General features: G+C 43.9%; 1 protein-coding gene across 16 annotated transcripts in view; it reads left to right on the forward strand.

Moving 5' to 3' along the window:
- MYT1L (myelin transcription factor 1 like) overlaps positions 1 to 13,633 on the forward strand; it is a 417,355-nt gene that overhangs the window by 39,075 nt on the left and 364,647 nt on the right. For all 16 annotated transcript variants that reach the window (XM_082357086.1, XM_082357077.1, XM_082357080.1 and 13 more), the window contains exon 2: positions 13,296 to 13,389. The gene's annotated coding sequence lies outside the window, so the exon portion shown is untranslated. The remainder of the gene's footprint in view (positions 1 to 13,295; positions 13,390 to 13,633) is intronic.

Raw genomic sequence — 13,633 nt, forward strand, 5'->3', positions numbered from 1 at the left:
ATCACCATTGTACTCACGGTTCCTAAGAATTGGACTATCGTAGACATTTTGTATAAGCAGAATCACGCAGTATTTGTCCTTCTGTGTCCGGCTTATTTCGCGTGGCATAATGTCCTCCAGGTTCATCCATGTTGTCACTAATATTCATTGTATGTATACACCATATTTTCTTTTTTCATTCATCCCTTTATGGACATTTACGCTGTTTCCATATCCTGGCTTCTGTGAGCAGTGCTTCAATAAACAGAGGAGTGCAGATATCTCTTTGAGATCGTGATTTCAATTCTTTTGGATAAATATTCAGAAGTGGAATTGCTGGATCGCATGGTAGTTCTATTTTTAATTTTTTGAGGAACCTCCAGACGGTTTTCCACAGTGGCTGCACCAACTTACATTCCCACCCACAGTGCACAAGCGTTCCCTTTTCCGCACATTCTCACCACATTTGTATTTCTTGTTTTTTTGATAATAGCCATTCTGACAGGTGTGCGGTGGTATCTCATTCTGGTGTTGATTTGCATCTCCCTGACGATTAGCAATGCTGGGTACCTTATCATATACCTGCTGGCCACCTGCATGTCTTCTCTGGAGTAATGTCTATTCAAGTCATTTGCCCGTTTTTAAATTGAGTTCTTTGTTTTTTTGCTGTTGAGTTGTAGGAGTTCCCTACAGGTTTTGTATATTGCCCCCTTATCAGATATACGGTTTGCAAATATTTTCTTCACTCAGTAGGTGGTCCTTTCACTCTGACTGCATCTCTTACTGGGCATACACTGTAGTTTGACGTAGCCCCACTTGTCTGTTTTTCCCTTTGTTGCTTAGTGTTGTTAAAATGTCCACACCATGCAAAGCGATCTGAAGATTCAATGCAATCCTTTTCAAAATCCCAACGGCGTTTTCTGCAGAAATAGAGAAAACAATCCTAAAGTTTATATGGAGCCAAAAAATACCCCAGATGACAAAAACAATCTTAAGAAAGAACATCACACTTCCTGATTGAAAACTATATTACAAACTCCAGTCGTTTAAACAGTATGGTCCTGGTGTAAAGCCAGTGGGACAGAATAAAGAGCCCAGGAAAAACGCACGCATGTATATACTTTCAATCAATTTTCGACAAGGGTGACAAGAATATGCAATGGGGAAAGGATAGTCTCTACAATAAATAGTGTTGGGAAAACTGGATACCCAAATGCAAAAGAATAAAATTGGACCCCTCTCTTATACCATGCACAAAATCAGGTCGAAATGGAGTGAAGACTTAAATGTAAGACCTGAAAATGTAAAACTCCTACAAGAAAAATAGGGGAAAAGCTTCATGGCGTTGGCCTTGGCAATGATTTCTGAGAATAGCTTTGCTAAAATTTAGGGCCCATTTCTTACCTTAGATGGCTCTTAAAGACATTTCCTTTATTCCTCTGCCCTTCCTCCCTCTCAGGAAAGTGCTCATATGGTGACAGGGAGGAGGAGGACAGAATTTCACGCTGCGCAAAAGGGCACATTTGTTCTTCCTTGAGAAATCCCTGAAACCCGCCCTGGAGTACTAAGTGGCACAAGCGGCTGCTGCATGGTGGGAGGGGAAGCTGGAGAGGCTGGAAATGCGATGGATTTTAAGCCCTGTCTCTGGGGGGAAATTGACAGGAATGCCATGACCCACATGCAGAAAAGCCTGCCTTTGTTGAGCACCTTTCCCACTGATGACAGCAGGTGGGTTCTGCCCTGTGACGGGGAACACGCTCTGGCATGCCAGGACGATCCTGGTTTACACCTGCTGTCCAGGCGCCCCGTCCACTTTAACTTTGTCCCAAACAAGATGCCCCAGTTGTGTTACCCTATTGTCAGGGCCATTCAAATAAAATTTTCAGGATGCTTCTGACTTGAGCCCAGTGGGAGAAATGACTCAGAAGGCATTTCTAGGACACTAGGGCTTTTGCTACTTCTGACTTGAGCCCAGTGGGAGAAATGACTCAGAAGGCATTTCTAGGACACTGGGGCTTTTGCTTCTTCGCTGAGATGCCTTTGGGAAGCAGAGCAGCAGAGAAAACCCACGGAACTCATGTGCGTGGATACGGCTGTACGTACTGTGCTCGGCACAGCTTGCAGGGACCTGGCGTTGATGACGTTGGCGTTATCACTGGCCCCTCCCAGCGTGTCCACACTGCAGGTGATTCCAGCCATCTCTAGAGGGTCCTCTAGATTGATGGCAGCAAACCTGAGAAGGGCACCTTGGCCCCCGATGCAGGTGCCGCCCGCACCAGGACGAGGGTAGCTGGGTTTTGTTGCATCGGGGCTGACTGCTCTGGTCTTAGGCGGCTCGGGCAACGTTACAAGCCCTGCATGCACTGAGCTAGGCAGGCCAGCCCTCTGACCTTTGAACGACCTCCCCATGAAGAGGTAAAGCTTGTTCCTGATACCACTGAATCCTGGGTTTCCTCAGATCGAGGCAGGCTGTGGGCTTCCTTCCATCACGGAGGAATGCCAAGCCTCACCCTGGGGCACAAAGAACCAGCCGGGGGCACCTGGCCCCGCACGTTCCTCCCTGCGGGTCCCCTTCCCTCAACACCGACGGAGCCACCAGCTTCTTTCTCACTCCCACTTTCCCTTCCGTTTCTCCTGGAGTTAATGACATTAGTGAGACAGCATTTCTGGAAAAAAGAAAATGTATCACTGCTGAAATAACGTGAAAAAAATCATGTACCATCCATGCTCAGAAAAGCACCCCAATGTTAATCACAAAGCTTTAAAAAAATATTTAGTTTCTTAAACAAAGGTTAAAACCTTCAAAATTGAAATATTTGTCATGAATCACATCCTTTCTCTTAAAATTAAAAAAAAAAACATCTAAATGGGAATAATAACAGTTCACTAAGCAGGACAGGCAGTCTTTATTGGAGAATTGGTCTCATCTCCTGAATAGCTCTTTTTTCTTCCATTTGTTTTTAAAGGCATGTTTCCTCTTGTCACTTAAATGGCTTGTTTCAGGAGCAGCGACAGAGTTTACTTGCATTTCAGGTGACTTATGTCAAAGTTTCTTGACCACTGAAGTTTCCTTTTGACTGATACTGGCTTGGTTATAGGCACCTCCTGGGACAATAGAATGAGATTTTCTAGATTTCCTATATTTATCCTACTGGGGTTTTTTAATGTAACTCTGCTCTCGATTCTCTTGACTGTGTATTGGGGTTGCCATTCTTTTGAAATAAACTGATTCTGAGGGGAGAAACCCTGTCTCTGTCTCTGTCTTTCTGGCAACATTCCCTTTTGGTTGACTTCCCTTCCCTCATGTTGCGAAGCATTGGTGCTCTGGGCGAGCCTCGAGCGATGGCTGGGTGGCAGGAGAGCCATGACGTTTGTGGTCTTGCTGCACCTAATTTACCAAATGGATTATACCCAGCAGATAACACGCTTTTCAGGATACTTTGTGTTCCAGGTGGACGGCCATCATCCTGGCCTCCCGTGAGGTGTGACTCCAACTCCCTCTGTCTAGACTTCCCAACCTCTTATCTCCTCCTCTGATTCACACTCAGGCTTCAGAGCAGTACTCCCAACCCCTGCCCAGCCTACAGTTTCCCTCTTCCGAACTCATACGTGTTTGCTCCAAAGACCTCAGCACTTTTAATGTCATAGCCTCTCTGACAGAGAAGGGTGTACATCAATGTCCTACAGTCCAGCATGTCTCCTGATTCAGGAGGAGTTCTTCTTAAAACCTTCCTGGTGTGCATTCATCTGCTGATGCAGTGTCTGCTTGAATACCTACCACTGTGGGCATATCACTGCCTAATGGGGAAGCACATCATTTTTCATGGCACATAACAGATCTAGTTCACAGACAGTGATTGCTTCTGTACCTGGGGTCAGCTGCTTGAGAACTGAGACTGTAAATACAGAGATATAGGTGTATAGAGACAGATATGATGTCGGCTTAGAATATAAAGATATAGAGCAATTCATCTCATAATACCCATCAGGGTGTTGTGCATATGATCCTGTTTTCAACCAATACTCAATAATCAATTTCTTCTACAAGGTGAATGGTGCAGTGAGCATCAGATTATACTTGAGGAACAGTGGATTTCGTATTTATTCATATGTGCCTGTGATTTAGATACCCTTACCCTCCCTAATAAAAAGAGATATAAAGTGAAGCATATTTAAAACGAGCATATTTTGATCTCATTTGTAAAATGGAGATAACTCTAAAGCAGGAATTACTCCATTTATATATTAAATGAAAATACAATCTCCATCCTTTGTTACAGTAAGTTCTGAGGCTGCTTGGCCTCAGCTGCGCCATATAAAGTATAGGTGACAAATCTGACTTTGGGATAATGGTTTGCTGAGCTCAAAGCAAAATTCATATGATCTGGGCCCTCACCAACTCTTCCTGAATTCTTCCTATGATGAAACTATTCTCAATATGCAGCAAGGCCCAGCGGGTTTCACATGCCGGTGCTTGCCCGAACTCGGAGACCCTCTCCACATCCCCCTGAGGACACACTGCTTTCTAAGCTCGGTCAGGTGACCTGAAGCAGCCCGTCGTCAGCATCATCTGTGACCCAGTACGCTTGTCTGCTAGCCCTGTCTTCACCTGTGGCCTGAGATTTCGTACTAATTTAATACTTTGCACTGAAAATAGAGCTAGCACATAGGATGTGATTGCGTCTGCCCCTTCACACACAACTGCACGTCTCCAAGCCGCCCGTCCAGTGCCCCCAAGGGGACCCCGTGCTGACTGCCTTCTCTCCCCAGTGCCCTCCTGTGAGCGTGCCCTCAGCCCCTGCCCAGGAAGCCTGGGTTCCTTCCACGGATCTCCTCCCACATCCTCCCTCTTTGCTCCGGTATTTGGAAACCTGTCCAGCTCCTGACAAGCCAGGAGGAAGGCTGTGTCCACCTCCTGCCCAAGACTGGCTTGCCTCCTGGACTGTATTTCCACCCCTCCCAATGGACACACCACATACTGTTACTTCATCGTGGGTCTGCTTTGTCCCCTCCCTGGAAGGCTTTGTCCTCTTAAGCACCGTCTTGGTAGCTCTAACAGAAAAAACCATGGCATTAATGTCCAGGTCCGGCACGTTGCGGACGAGCGGGGTCCACACCTCCTCTCTGTGCGAACCTGTGGCTCTGACTGTGCCATGTATCCTCACAAGGAGCAGGCATGTGGGGGGAAATGAAAGCTCCTCATTTCTGTGATTCCTGGGCTCCAGAGAGAGTGCCCTGAAATCTCCCATTTTCCGCTCTGCCTTGGAGCTCCTGGCAGGCGGCCCGTCACACTGGATCGGCCAGTCTCTTCCACCCATCCTGTGGCCCCTGACCCTGTTCTCCCTCTCAGCCCTTTGCGTTAGGACGGGGCAGGCCCTGCTCTCAGGCGAGGCCACGCAGTGCCCCGGCATCCACCCTCCTGCGATGGGGGCTCCATGTCGCAGAGCTGCTGGGCTGGCACGCTGCACTCCCCCTGCCACCTCTGGGGCCGCTGCCTGGCCGTGGCCATCACCTCCACTTCCTTTATCCTTCCTCTTGTGACTTCAGGTCTTTCCTCCTCACAGGAAAGTCCTTGCAGGTGACATAGGAATATGCAAGACAGAGAAAAATGTTCTTTTGTAGTTCATGTTTCAGTGGAAAGGAGATGCCCTGTTCCTCCCTCTCTCCCTGATTTTCACACCTTTGTTCCTCATCTGCTCTCTGGCTCCCAAATTTCTTCTTGATTGTTTTGCTTACAGACTTGAGGTTAAAGTAAGAAGAATCAGTCAGGGAGAATAGTTTGTCAGGTATTAGTCAATACATCCGATTCGGTGAAAGCAGGCTTGCTTGTGATATGGGAACGTAGAGCCACTTTGGGTTTTTTTTGAACTATAAACATACACTCTGATCTTCCTATGACTTGAACACAGGGCGCCTGTGACTCAGCGTGGCACTGAGGCTGGATCCTCTTCCAGCTGTGTGTCCACGTGTCTGTCTGCTCAGGGCCCTGTGCTGAGCCCTGACCCTGCAGAGCCCACCCTCCCCCTGCATTTGCAGTGTTGCAGTGTTTCCTTGGGCTCTCTGAGAATCATGCTTTTTTATATCTCAAAAGATACTCCAGCAAAACTAGAAAACTACATACAGAAATACTGAAAACTCTTCACACATCATGTGACAGTGATGTTAGGGTCCTTCCCAGACCCGGCTGTGTAGAATCATCTGGTCCAAGGGTGACTGCGGGGCAGGGCTGGGCGTGCACCCCTACACGTGTCCTACCACAGGGGGCTCCCGGGGGTCTGCCACACCCACAGCAGTGTGCAGACTGTGGCCCCCGAGCACGGGCCCGGGCGCTGAGCCCCAGAGGCCCTGGTCCGCTTGCCTCGTCTGAATAGGATGGCTTCATCCCTGCTGCAGTGGTGACGTACCACCCGTGTTGTTGCCTTCCCGTCTGCAAGGTGAGCTTTTTCAGGTCGAGGACCTGGAATCCTCCTCCTGGCTCAGCCCCGACTCGCGTGCCGCAGGGTCACCTCTTCGCAAGGAGGATACGCTTGCTGGATTAAATCTGTTAAATCACGGTCTCAGGACTTCCAGCTTCAGGTCCAACATGTAAAATCGTGGGCTGGTATCTCTCACTGTCCTGAGTCCAGGACACTTTCATCTTAGGTCATAAAGGGATTTAAACTCAGACCACAAATCACTGGTTTTTCATAGTCAAGAGATAGAAAAGCCATTGCACAGCTTTGTAGCTAAAACCCAAGAATATAACCCCCTCCCCCCTTTTTTTTCTAATTTTCGGTCAGTTTCACTTCTCCTGCAGCTTCTGTGCCTTGCCCATGGCTTTGAGTTTTACTTCTCCGAGTCTTCCTTAAGCAAAAATAGAAATTTCATAGAGCTGTATTTTTACCAGGACTTTTCCTTATATTTCCAAATTGATTTCCATAATAGTACTATAAGGTGAGTGGGGCAGGTGTTGCTATTATTCTGTCTTTTTCTCGTGTCCCTAAGAGAGGATCCAGTTGAGTTGTGAAGTTCATACTGCTGGAAGCGGAAGAATTCGATTCAAACTTGGGATGCTTCAGCTCCATGACTTTAAGCCTTTCCTCTGAGCCAGTGGTTCTCAGCCCTGGCTGCTCAGTAGGATGACCTGGGGAGCTTTTAAAAGATACTGATGCCTGGGCTTCACCTCACACCAATTAAATCCCACTCTCTGCAGGTGGATGTTGCCGTGTTTTAAAAGCTCCTAGATAATTCTAATATGTGCGCAAGGCTAAGGACCGCACTGCTTCCCTACCTCTCTGTCAGAGGAGGAGCAGGGAGAACGACAGTCATCTGTGCGGATGGGCCACATGGACAGCTGATAGAATTCTGATGGGTTAGACTTTGGTTCCTTAGTCTCCCAATTGGTATGGCCATATTGTAAGCAATTAGGCTTGAATGATTCCCTTTCTTCATTGCTATCTTCATGCCCACGTCAGTGTTGTATTTCGTTAAAAAGTAAGTTCTTGAATCACACAGGCTGAATTAATACGACAAATTCTTGCCTGACCTCAGGTGTAATAAAGTACGTGACACTCTTTGAGCAGGAAAATGCTTAAAGATCATCTCGTCCAATGGTTTCCAAACTTCCATTAATGAAGAATTTTTTTAAAAGATGAAAGCAGATGAAGTAGAAGTCAGGGCTCTAGACCCCCAGCTTGACTCTGGCCTCCGGGGCACATATGAATACCACTCATGGGCTGGATGTGACCTGGGGGCACTAGGGGGGAGAGGACACAGTTTGAAGACAAGTTGTTGAAAGTTCTTGTTTTACTGCTGAGAAACATGAGAGCACCAGGGACTTCCCTGGTGGTCCAGTGGTTAAGACTTTGCCTTCCAATGCAGGTGGTGCGGGTTTGATCCCTGGTCGGGGAGCTAAGATCCCACATGCCTCTCGCCAAAAAACCCAAACGTAAAACAGAAGCAATATTGCAACAAACTCAATAAAGACTTTAACAATGGTCCACATCAAAAAAAAAAAATCTTTAAAAAAAAAAAGAAAGAAAGAAAGGGATTCTGGAGTGAGCAGAGGAGGCAGGACATACACTAGAAATCCTGGCTTCCTCTCCACTGCCTTTTTGCCTGTGTTCTGTGATTTGTGATTGTGCGGCTGACATCATGACACTCATGGGTCATGATGTTGTGATGTGTGATGTTGTGACGGTGGGTTGCCAAGCTGGTGTCAGAACATAAATACCCTGACTCCCACCAGGGTCCTAAGCCTGAAACAGGAAGGTCTTCCCCAGGGAGCAAATTTCCTTTCACCACACACTCTGCCTTCTCCTTTCCCCCACCTCCTGGGATCCACCTCCCGGGACCCTGACAGTGCTGGGCTTAGAGTGAGGCTGTGTTTGTGCAGTGACACAGGTGAGCTTGGGGTTTGGGGATTACTGGCTCTGTAGGCAATTAATTGGATCTACATCTAAATCTCATTGTTTTGTCTCCTCAGATGATACTAAGAAAGTCACATCATTTCTCAAATATCAAATGCTTTAAAATACCAGTCATGTGCTCACCCCGTTTAGAGAGGATCTTCAGGTCTGTTCCAGGTAGCCTGCTTTTACTCCATTGGCAGTACCAGTGAGTTAGATTTCCATAGCAGAGCATCAAGCAAAGAAACCAGAGATCTTCTCATTCCAGTCTTACAAAAAGATGTCTGTTGAAGTGAACACAGTGGTTAGCTGGTTGTTAGGATTATTTTATTATTGTTGCTATAGGTTGTTGCTATATGTTCACATATTTGAAGATATTTTGTATTTAGTTCTCACAGCCCAATTTTGCTATAAGGCATATGTGGAAATTAGCTCACTAAATGAAACTAGTCTGGCCTGAAAAAATAATAATAAGCAAATAGTGCATTTTAAAAAATTTAGAGTATGAGCCACTATACTCCTACCATACTTGAAGTGTGATGGGAAATACTATAAGCCTGAAAACAATGTGAATAAATAAACAGAAGTATATAAAGAAGCAAACTTTCAGGCTACTATGAAGAAAAGCTCCAACCTATCTGCCAGTATGAGATAGAACACGTCCTCATTAGCCAGTGATGGCACCTGTTGAGGTTTCCTCAGTTGAGGGACAAACAGTCCCCTTTACAATGTCCAGTCCCACTCTGTCTCCAGGGGAGGATTCTGTCTGCCAGACAAGCGGCCAGACAAGTGTTCCCATCACCATGGGTATCCTCGGAGGACAAGGAGCCTCCACCCACCTCTCTCATCAAGAGCCACAGAAGCCTGCAGAAAAGCAAGAGAATGAGCCCATAGCTTATATCACAATGTAGAAAGTTCTTAAAAGTGTAATTATCTTAGAGAAAATACCTTTTGTTATTAACTAACTTTGAGTTAAGTGCTATGAATTTAAGAAGAATACACACCTAACATTCCTGAGACTGACCTGAATGTGTTCTGTCGACCTCAGACAAGAATGCCTTCACTCTGAGCATTTGTGTTTGGCTCTATTCTGATAAAAATCCAAAAGGCAGCTCATCGTGAAATGAATCTGAGACTTCAGATCAGCCCTGTCCAGTAGGAATATAATCTGAGCCACAAAATTACATATGTAATATCACATTTTCCTGCAAATATTAAATGCAATAAAAATAAACAGATGGAATTAATTTTGATACTATATTTATCTAACCCATAATATCATATCAATAGGTAGTCACCATACATTTATTAATGAGATATTTTATGGCCTCTTTTTGTACCATCGTGAAATCTGGTGTGTATTTACATTTATGGTTCATCTCAGCTTAAAGGGACCACGTTTAGCGCCCAGGAACCCACACGGCTAGTGTCTGCCATATTGGACAGCAAAGCCATAGGTGATCTGGGTAACGGGAAACCCTTTATTACATTCTCCCCAGGATTTTTGTTCTGTCTAGGTAATGATGATTTTATTTTTTTTTTAAAGTGACCTCTAATTGCACTGAGGACTTAGTGTGGTGTTATGAGCATATGCTGAGGACTTATATTGCTGGGGTTCAAACAGGTCTACTATTCACAAATTAGTGATGTTGGGCCAATTAGTTAGCATTTCTGTGCCTCATTTTTTTTTGTCTTCTGTGCAAGCAGTGTTAGGATGCACCTACCTTGCAGTGAGGATTAAATGAAACAATGCGTGCGCGTTACCTAGCACGTAGCAGGTCTCTATTTTTAGGTTATTATGAATATAACTCCTCTTTCTCCAGAAATGAATGATAGCACATCAGAAAATGAGTCAAATAGATATATCTAATGATAAATCCTTTAAAAATGATATCTGTCTGGGGAAGGCTGCAGAGAGGGACAAGTAAATACTCTAGCATGAGCTGTGTGTCCAGCAGAGAGTTCTTGAAGGCATGCCTCGAGTCCCTATATCACTCTACTTACTATCCAGTGTGTTACGTTCCAAGGGTGAAATTGTAGAGTTGGCCAGTTTATTAAAGTTTTAGTTGCATTGCTATTATTATTTCCATAGAAAGCTTATTGCTTCTCTTCTGTTTAAAAGTGATGCTATTGATGCAGAAATAACTATGATCTTATGTGTTTAAAGACTATGAAATAATTATTAACTAGAATATTTATATAAATTTAAAGACCAAGTTCCCTAACTTACTGATGACTACAGCTTAGCTGCAGAGGTGAGAAGGAATCTTAAAAATTATCAAATCCACTATCCTCATTTTACAAATGAGAAGGTCACCTTGTGCCTTTGAAATTCTGTCATTTTTCAACCCACAGTAATTAGATTATTTATATTTTTTACATAAACTTAAAAAAAAAGATTGGGACTGGCCCATGCTAGTTAATGGTTCTTTAAATCACTTAGTTTTGAGCATTTGGATAAATGTTAAGTCGGGTATTCTGCATTAGAGCCAGGATGCTGGATACATGGGGTTTAACAAAAAGTGTAAAACATAGGGGCTGAATAACTTAGATTCTAGTCAATTTTTTCCAACATTTTAAAATCCAATGTTCTGTTTTGATAAACCTAAAATCATGTAAACTTCTTTAGACTTACTGAATTTTTAAAAAGAAAAATAACTGACTAAAACCAAATCAAAGCAAGGGCAACTTTAGATGAAATAAGTGTGCACGTGTGTGCACTTCAGCTTGCTGTGTTGGTGTCACCTTTTCCAAGATGGCCTTGCCCAAGTGCAGGGAACCATTTAGGGCTACTTAAAATCAATAGAGAATTTACTTCTGACTCACAATAGGCGAGCATACTCTAACCCAAGTAGAAACTAGATTTACTGTCATTTTCAGTTACAAAGTAAGATCCCAAGGCCTGAAATTCTCATAAGTATCTTCTAATGGGTTCTTTGTTTTATTTTTCTCATTTATAAGAAATCATCAGAAACTTGATATCTGCATTACTTCCTTTAAAAGTATGCATGTATTTCATTTGATTTTGAATGATCTAAAATGGTCTCTGCATTTTAATAACAATGATATTGTTTTAGAAGAGTCACCTATTCTATCTGCAGAAGAGAATGTTTCTGCTTGTGAGACAAAGCATAGTCACAATTGCTAAAAGTTTTCTCTTAAAAGAATGAAGAACTCAAGATAGATGTATCAGAGGGTATGAGACTGTAGGGCAGCCTGGAGATGTAGAAAGAAGTCCAGTGTCAGAGTCGGTCTGGAGTCCTAGCTGTGTGTCTCAGTGAGTTTCTTTAGCATCTTGAGCAGACGTAAGAAGAGAACAATATTTCCTACCTTTGAGGAGCAAATGAGATAGTGGGCCCCCAGCATCGAATATAGCATCTGGATTCTTGTTTGTCAGTTATTTTATTGAAGTACAGTTGATTTACAACATTGTGTTAATTTCTGCTGTACAGCAAAGTGATTCAGTTATACACATATATACATTCTGTTTCTGTTATGGTTTATCACACGATATTGAATATAGTTCTCTGTGCTGTACAGTAAGACCTTGTTGTTTATCCATGCTACAGATAATAGTTTGCATCTGCTAATGCCAGACTCCCAATCCATCCCTCCCCCAACCCCCTCCCCCTTGGCAACCACAAATCTGTTCTCTATGTCTGTGAGTCTGTTTCTGTTTTGTAGATAAGTTTATTTGTATCATTGTTTTAGATCCCAGTGATACAAGATATTTGTCTTTCTCTGTCTGAGTTTCTTCACTTAATATGATAATCTCTAGGTCCATCCATGTTGCTGCAAATGGCATTATTTTGTTCTTTTTTATGGCTGAGTAATATTCATATATATATATATATATATATATATATATATATATATATACACATGTATATACCATACCTACTTTATCCACTCATCTGTCGATGGACATTTAGGTTGATTCCATATCCTGGCTATTGTAAATAGTGCTGCAGTGAACATTGGGGTGCATGTGTGTTTTCAAAGTAGAGCTTTGTCCGGATACATGCCCAGGAGTGGGGTTGCTGGATCAGCATCTGGCTTCTGAGTTGGACATTCCGTAGTGGGAGCTGTTTTCTGTGCTGTTCTTTATATGAAGGTTCTTAGTCTTCTCGCCACCCTCACATAAAATAGGAAGTGTGATCTGGGCAGGCTTGTGAGGACCCAGAGAAGGAGGGCATTCCAGGTGGAGTTAAAAGATTCATGCAGAGTTGAATGCGTAGAATTTCATGTTTCATGTTTCCTCCCACAGAACTGCTAAAATTGGAATGAATAAGGTTGGTGGTTAGAAAAAATTGAATTCATGTTCCGCAGGAATTCTTTCCCTTTTCTTCAATCACCCCATTTTCCAGGTAAACCTAGAAAATAGGAAATACCAGGAACTTCCTGTCTTCCTCATCTCATCTTTCTTTACTTTTATTATTTTTAAAGGTTTAAATTATTTCCATGTAGAATGAGTCCTGATATGGCCTTGGGTGAGCGATCTGATTGTGAGATCTTCACCTGACCCTGCGTGCGCTGCCGTATTTAAATCTCGGGCGCCTGCCCTGCAGCCCAGAACCTTCTGCTGGTGACTGATTCCCACCTGACAGGTGGGCAGTGTCCTGGCATCTGAGTTCATCTCTGACTCATCTGTCTTTGTTGGTGGTCTTAGTGGGGAGGCCAGAGACCTCAGGACTGACTCAAGTTTCACACACCTGACCTTGTTCCTTAATTTTTACTAAAGAACAGACTTCTATTTCAAAAGCGCCACCCCTTTGAGGACATACTGTAGGGCTGTGTAGTTCCAGGACTACTTGAGCACAAATGCGTGTGTGCACAGCCTCCGTTGATTCAAGGGGAACAGCTTATGCATAGGGAAACCATCCAGTCTCGGTGTCACTAACCACGTCTCCTGTCCTCTCTCATGTACAGAGAAGCTCACGAGGAGGCCAAGACCGAGGTGCGTGCAGCTGCCGCCCGGACATTTGTCTGACCCACGTTGACATCTGCAGTGTCACAGACTGTGGTAGGTTAACACAACTGGGGTTGTACTTTTGTTAGGACTGTGAAGAGTGTTACCCAAAAACAACTAGAACTTGGAATGCAGTGATGCCTGGTGTCAAATTAGGCAACTGAGAAAGTATTTCTTATTGTTTTTGGTATTTAGATGTTTCAGTTTTACTTTTCTGTTTAGTTGATTAAATATGCACATGTTTAACTGGTACATCAACTATGACTTTTTCTGATATCTTTGCACTGATGAGAGCATT

This window comes from Balaenoptera borealis (assembly GCF_965194805.1).
Source record: "Balaenoptera borealis genome assembly, chromosome: 15".
NCBI classification, from domain to species: domain Eukaryota; kingdom Metazoa; phylum Chordata; class Mammalia; order Artiodactyla; family Balaenopteridae; genus Balaenoptera; species Balaenoptera borealis.